Genomic DNA, 7,040 nt, shown 5'->3' on the forward strand with positions numbered 1-7,040 from the left:
CCAACTCCTGTTGTTTGCTGATTTATTGATGGTGGCCATTCTGACAGGTGTATCAACTAGTTCTTGATGAAAATCCTTGTTTCTGATAGCTCCTAGTTTCCCTTTTTTCTTCAAATATGGAAAGAAAATTAATTTGGAGAATTTAGAAAAAATGTAATTCTCACTGGTAGTGTTTCTGTGAAAGTGTTCCTTCCTGTAAAAGTGGCTCAGAAATGTTTCTTGAATGGTCTTAGGGTTATACATAAAAGCTTGTGTATAAGTGTATATAAAGATATGGGCAGATATATGTCTTCTAAAATATATATACATATGTAGATGTAGATATCATCAGACCATTCAAGAATATATACATATTTCCCAGAAAGCCAGATATAGCAAAGTCATTCCAACTAGAAAAGACGAACAAGGCAAAGGCAGAAAGGAGAGTTAACTAGACATGTAGTAATCAGACCAGAAAAGGAAAGATAAGCTAAATGGTGTAGTACCCTCGCTCTAGGCCCCCTGACTCCATGGGATGAGGGCAGTGATTATGTGGCTTTTATTCTCCAGTAAATGACTCTGCACTGTTTAGCCCTGGATTTAAATAGATTTTTCCTCCAATTTTAAATGCACTGAATTAAACAGAGACACTGTCATCAAGGAAGTTCACGGAATGGGAGAGCGAATGTCCTTAAGAAGTAACCTAGAACGATGTGGGAGCCACCAGACTGGTTTTGTCAATGCCATCCTAGGCACACTGTTTCCCAACACCACCCCTTGTTCCTCCTTCTACCTACAGTCCATAAAAATAGTGCCAAGCTCTGATTTGGTGCCTCTATTTTCAAGCCAGGAGTGCTATAAACGTAGAAAGTACCTGGCTTTGAGAGAACAGGAGTTTCTCTTGTAGTGTATCCAACAATTCCCACCGATTCACCACCAACAGAAAGGATTTTATATGGCAAATAAAGATTTGCTATTTGAGATGCTAGCGGCCCCTTCGCTTTGATGTTTGCACTCAGAATTGGAAATGTGGCCTCTCTGAGGAGTGGATCAATCAGGCCTTCGGCACCATTATCAAATTCATGATTTCCCAGGGCCTAGTAGAAAAAGAGAAGAGAAGAAGAATTAGGTACTCTGGAATTTCCAATAAAAGCACACTTTAAAGAATACCGCATTAGCCCAGTGGCTCCCACACGGGCAGGGCTGCAGGAGGCCGCTCCCAGGGCCTCTGCCCTCCTCCCGCCCGAGGTTTATGCAGTTGTCCTGGAGTTGGGCCAGGGACATCCAGGTCCTCAGGCTGGGCTGAGCCCTGTTCCCTGGGTCCCACACCACCGACGGTACTGGAGGTAGCATCAACACAAGAGTCGCCGGGAGGCTGGCTAGACGTCCATGGTCCTGCCAACCCAGATCTAGGGCAGGGCCTGCATTCACCAGGTGCTGCCCAGCCTTTTGAATTCTGTTTTCCCTCAGAAACCCACGTTCCAGTCCACCCACCCAATGGTCCCAGCCTCCATCTGCAAGAGGGAACCACTAAAATCTATGGGACTTTAGCCAAGGCGCCTGGCAGGTTCTGTTGACAGAGACCAGAGGCCTCTCCTCCTCACAGCCCCACGTCTCCTTGGTCCCGATTCCACAAAGTTTCTTGCCAAGGACTCTTGCCCTCTAATTTTTCTGGGGAAGTGAAGACCCCCACAGACAAGCAGGAGAAGGCCTGCTCCGCATTTTACAGGGTGGCCCTGGTTTCTTTCTTCTGTCTGCCCGGGGCTACCCCATGTTTCATTCCCAGCAGGTTCCTGTCTGAGAAAGAACAGGTGAAATGACTGCGCCCCTGCCGGGTTTCTGGGCCCACTCTGAGCTCAGGGCTTTGTGAAGAGGTGGGAAAGTTTTTTTTAAATATATTTTTATTGATTTCAGAGAGGAAGAGCAAGGGAGAGAGAGATAGAGACATCAATGATGAGAGCGAATCATTGACCGGCTGCCTCCTGCACGCCCCACATTGGGATCAAGTCCACAGCCCAGCATGTGCCCTGACTAGGAATTGAACCATGACCTCCTGGTTCATAGGTTGATGGTCAACCACTGAGCCAAGCCAGCTGGGTAAGCTGGGGTAGTTTTTTAAATGCAAACCTTGCCTCCTACCTTCTTTGCTCTCTCCCATTCCCTACTGCTCTGGGAGTAGCTATTGGGTAACAAAACAACCATCTTAATACCTGGCAGTTTCCCCTGGAATAATACCAGCAGGACACAACATGCCAGCCACCTTCCCTGAAAAGCCTGCACCCCTTTCTCCATTGGCTCCTGGAATGAGTCTGTCTCCTCTGGGCACCTGCCTATCTGCTCTGGTTGCCAAGCCAGTTTTGCCAACCTAGTATTTAACCCAGTAAGTCTCAAAATTTCTAAGCCCGGCTGGCTTGCCTCCGTGGTTGAGCGTCAGCCTATGAACCAAGAGGTCATGGCTTGATTTCTGGTCAGGGCACAAGCTGGGGTTGTGGGCTCGATCCTCAGTGTGGGGAGTGCAGGAGGCAGCCAATCAATGATTCTCTCTCATCATTGATGTTTCTATCTCTCTCTCCTTCTCCCTTCCTCTCTGAAGTCAATAGTAAATATCTCTATATTTAAAAAGCCAGCAACCAGAATGCCAGAATGACTGGAATCACCGGTCGATGATGCCCACTGTGGCCAGCCAACAGGCCTGATCAGGGGCAGGGCTGGCTGGCTAACCTCCTGTGGCCCCTCCCCCCGGCCAGTCCCGCCCCTGATCGCCCCCCTGCCCCAATTGGGGGCGGGTCCGGCCAGCTAACCACCTGTGGCTCCTCCCATTGGCCAGCCCCGCCCCTGATCAGCCCCCATGGGGCGGGTGAGCTGGACCCCACCTGTGCACGAATTCGTGCACTGGGCCTCTAGTATTTTAAATAAATAAACAAACAAACAAACCAGTGAGTCTCAAAATTTCTAAATACCACAACCAATTTGCTTTACTTTGCAGGTCATCTGGGAACAGGCCTGGAAGTACTGGCTGGTGACCCTTAGTCTAAATTAGCACCCCCTCCCAGTATTCTCTTTGTGGGGGTCCTGCCATCTCCACCCTGCTCCACCCTGTAGCCCCTTGCTGGCCACACAGTCACTCCCTGTGTATCTGCTCACACGACTGTGTATTATGTCCTACAGTGTACACATCTACACAGAGAAAGCAACACAATGTCCTCACTTTCCCACCACCTGTCCCCCCAATTAAACGCAGAATTTCTAAATTTGCTTTTTCCTCCATTTCTGAGAATCTACTAATTTTTACCTTTTCCTCTTACCTAATTACTTCCCTTTTAAAAGCTGACCTAGTCAAGTTTCTCCCAGTCTTGGGTAACCTCTTACTCATGGTTTCTTCCTATGTTGAAATGTCTCTGTTAGATTTCAGGAACTATCTTGCTTAATTGTAAAGTTTTTTAAAATGAATGTTTCTATAGTTCTTTTAAAAAAAAATATTTTATTGATTTTTTACAGAGAGGAAGGGAGAGGGATAGTTAGAAACATTGATGAGAGAGAAACATCAATCAGCTGCCTCCTGCACACCCCCTACTGGGGATATGCCCACAACCAAGGTACATGCGCTTGACTGGAATCGAACCTGGGACCCTTCAGTCTGCAGGCCGACGCTCTATCCACTGAGCCAAACCGGTTAGAGCTCTATAGTTCTTAATGAAAGACTATCCAATATGTCAGCCACCTTGCCGTTTACCAACCAGCGTTATATGGCTGGACTGCAGCAAAACTGACGTTATATTATTCATTTATTCCCTCTCTGCCCAAACTGCCAATATTAATAAAGCCAGAAACCCTGGAGCAGCCAAATTCTTCCCACTCACTCCCCCCACTCCCATTCCACCAGTATCTCTCCCCTTCTTCTAAATGTGGGTTCATTTCCATCCCACTGCTACCTGCTTCAGGCCTCGCCTCCTCTCTGGACTAATGCAACAGCTTCCTAACTGGGCTCTCGGCGGCAGCCATTCCCATTTCTAAACCCTCCTGCATGTTGCAGCCAGAACAACCTCTCTAAGATGCAAGTCTGACCTTGTCAATCTTAACCTTCTGGTCCTACAGAGGCTCTCCGCTCCCTCTGTGATCAAATTCAACACCCTGAGCACTGTGGACCACCAGGCTCTTTGAGATCTGGTTTCATCCTACCCTCCAGTCTCATTTCTGACGCCCACCCCCTGACGTGCAAGGCAACCAGGCAGGGCTGACTCCTCCACTCATGAGCAGAGACCTGGGCACATTTCTAAACCTCAGCTCCCTCTGGAAGGGCACTGAATGAACAAAACAAAAGTCACGATAAAAGTGAGCCAGCATTTACTAAGCACTTGCCACACACCCGCATTACGCAAAGTGATTTCATACAGAAAACCTGGTTTCCTGCTGTGAGGTTGGTATTACATCTATCCTCACTTTGCAGGTGAGAAAACCTGAGATCTGGAGGCACTACATCAGTGGTTCTCAACCTTGGCTGCACATTAGAGTCACCTGGGAATCTTTTTAAAATCCTGATTTCTGGGCCTCATCCTCCGGAAATTCTGTTTCTTTGTTACTAATGTTGTGGCCTCACCCCATAACAAAGAAACAGAATTTCCGGAGGATGAGGCCCAGAAGTCAGGATTTTAAAAAGATTCCCAGGTGATTCTAATGTGCAGCCAAGGTTGAGAACCACTGAACTACATGAATTGTTCAATTCACACCATTCGTATGTAGTGGAGCTGGGACCAGAGCCCCTTCTGTTGGACTCCAACCTTCTCAAAACTTGATGCTTGGATGTAAAGGGCGTGTATAAGGCCTAGTATATAGTGGGCACTCAAAACCAAATCCTGCTTGCAGTTTTTCTCGCTCCTCACTTACCTTTGTCCCTTTGTCTATGACAAATGATGAGAGAGTGATCTATACATAGATGGGTGGGAGAGAATAGCCTTGTTCAACGATGGCTTCGGCTCCTGAAGTCTGATGCTCCTTCTGGAAGACAACTTCCCAAGAACCCTTCGTTGCATTCCCTGTCTGAGTTAGATGTCCTTCCTCTGCCCTGAAGGTCACCTCTGTGCAGCCCTCGCCGACCCTGCACCTGCCCACTGGCCTCCCTAATGCCCAGCACAGTCCCTGGAGCAGAGCAGGGACACACCATCAAATGAATAAATGAATAAGCAGAAGTACCTCTAACACATTTCTTTCTTCCACACACAGCTAATTTTTCCTACAAAAATTCAGGCAGAAAATCCCTTTGCAAATACTCATTTTCTTTAGCAACTCGTATTTTCATTTCCCCACCGTGACTTCTGTTCGTCTCTCTTCCTTGGCACATATTAGAATGTCATGACGCCTAAGCTCTTCAGAAGGGGGACCATGCCTCTCACCCAGGCACACTGGGCTCCCCCCGCTCTGCTGACATGCAGCAGCAGCTCAAGAAATGTGGTGAAGAACTTGAACAATAAAAGGTAGAATAAACAGAGCAGATCATTGTCCCGTGTTCTTCTACTTCTTATAGAGCATTTGTAGCACAAACACTATAGAATTTAAAAGATTCATACTGCAGGAGTACTCTGCCCTTTCTGTGCCCTCTGAAAATTGCCTTATGTGAGTGAGTGCCTGCCAATTTTTTGCTGCTCTGCCCACAGCTTCCCTCGTGCCTTTAGCCACTAATCCTGATCGGCTCTAACCCGTTACTTGCCACTCTTCGCTATAATCCTCACATCAGGCAAGTGATTTCCCTGACGCTAAATCATATTCTTGTTCTCCTTTTCTCTCTTCCATTATTTTCCCCTCCAAACATTTCATTTCTACGATTGGGTTCATTTGTCCACTAATCCTATTCATTCACTAATTCTAGCCCAATGAAACCTTGTATATTTTTACTATAAACGCTAAATTTCACTGTCCTACCCCTTCCTCTGCCCATGGCAGATGCCAACGCACTTTCCTGTAAAGAAACGTGAGCCTAGTCAATGACCTTCTTCAGTATTTCCAAGCAATTTCCTTTCTTAGACACATTTTCAGGTAATTATGAGGTGATCATATCTCTAATCATTTATTTCCAATATACCGTGTGCTAAAAAGAATTTAACTTATTCACTTATCCTCTTTTGAATACCAGAACCATAGAAATATAATGCGAGCTTCTGGTCTAGACCTGGCTTCTCACCCTCACTGCTTACTTTGTGCAGGAGGAGCCCAAAATATGACTGGAAATCAAACCTGATGATTTTATAGGAAAGAAACTTTCCACACTCTCCATCTAGCCCAGGCCGGGATATGGGACCACCCACACACCTGAGATGCTGTCTGCTGTTTAAAGCTAAAAACAAATGAACATGGAAGGACAAGAGGAAATCTGCCTCTGCTGTGACTGAAAATCCTGTTGTTAAATGAACTCTGCGGAATACAGGCTGATGTTTTCTGGCACCTTCTGTGGTAGTTGTCAATATTTGCATTTGATGCGATGGTCTGTGGGAGTCCAGTGGTGTTGGAGAAACTCTCTGTTGACTAAGGATAAGGCCCAGAGGCTTCTGAGGTCATATGAATTGTGATGGAAGGATGAAGATATTCTAAGACTTCTGACTCCAAATTTTTTGTTTTGATTATTAAAGCCCTGGCTGGTTTGGCTCAGTGGATAGAGTGTTGGCCTGTAGACTGAAGGGTCCCAGGTTTGATTCCGGTCAAGAGCACATGCCCAGGTTGCGGGGCTTGATCCCCAGTAGGGAGCATGCAGGAGGCAGCCAATCAATGCTCGCTCTCCCTCTCCCTTCCTTTCTGAAATCAATAAAATATATTAAAAAAAATACCCTGCTGTTAGGAGGAAAAGCTTGTGCCTAAACTTTGGTTTGAAATTCTTACAAATTCTGGACACAGGCCAAAGTAAGCAATTTCCATATATATATATTCATGCACTGGGCCTCTAGTATGTGTGTGTGTGTGTCTACACTAATAAAAGAGAAACATGGTAATTGGCGTACGACCACTACCCTTTTCATTGGCTAATCAGTGAGTATATGCAAATTAACTGTCAGCCAAGTTGGCGGCCGGCAGCC

The sequence above is a fragment of the Myotis brandtii genome, unplaced genomic scaffold, assembly GCF_000412655.1.
Source record: "Myotis brandtii unplaced genomic scaffold, ASM41265v1 scaffold153, whole genome shotgun sequence".
Classification (NCBI taxonomy): Eukaryota; Metazoa; Chordata; class Mammalia; order Chiroptera; family Vespertilionidae; genus Myotis; species Myotis brandtii.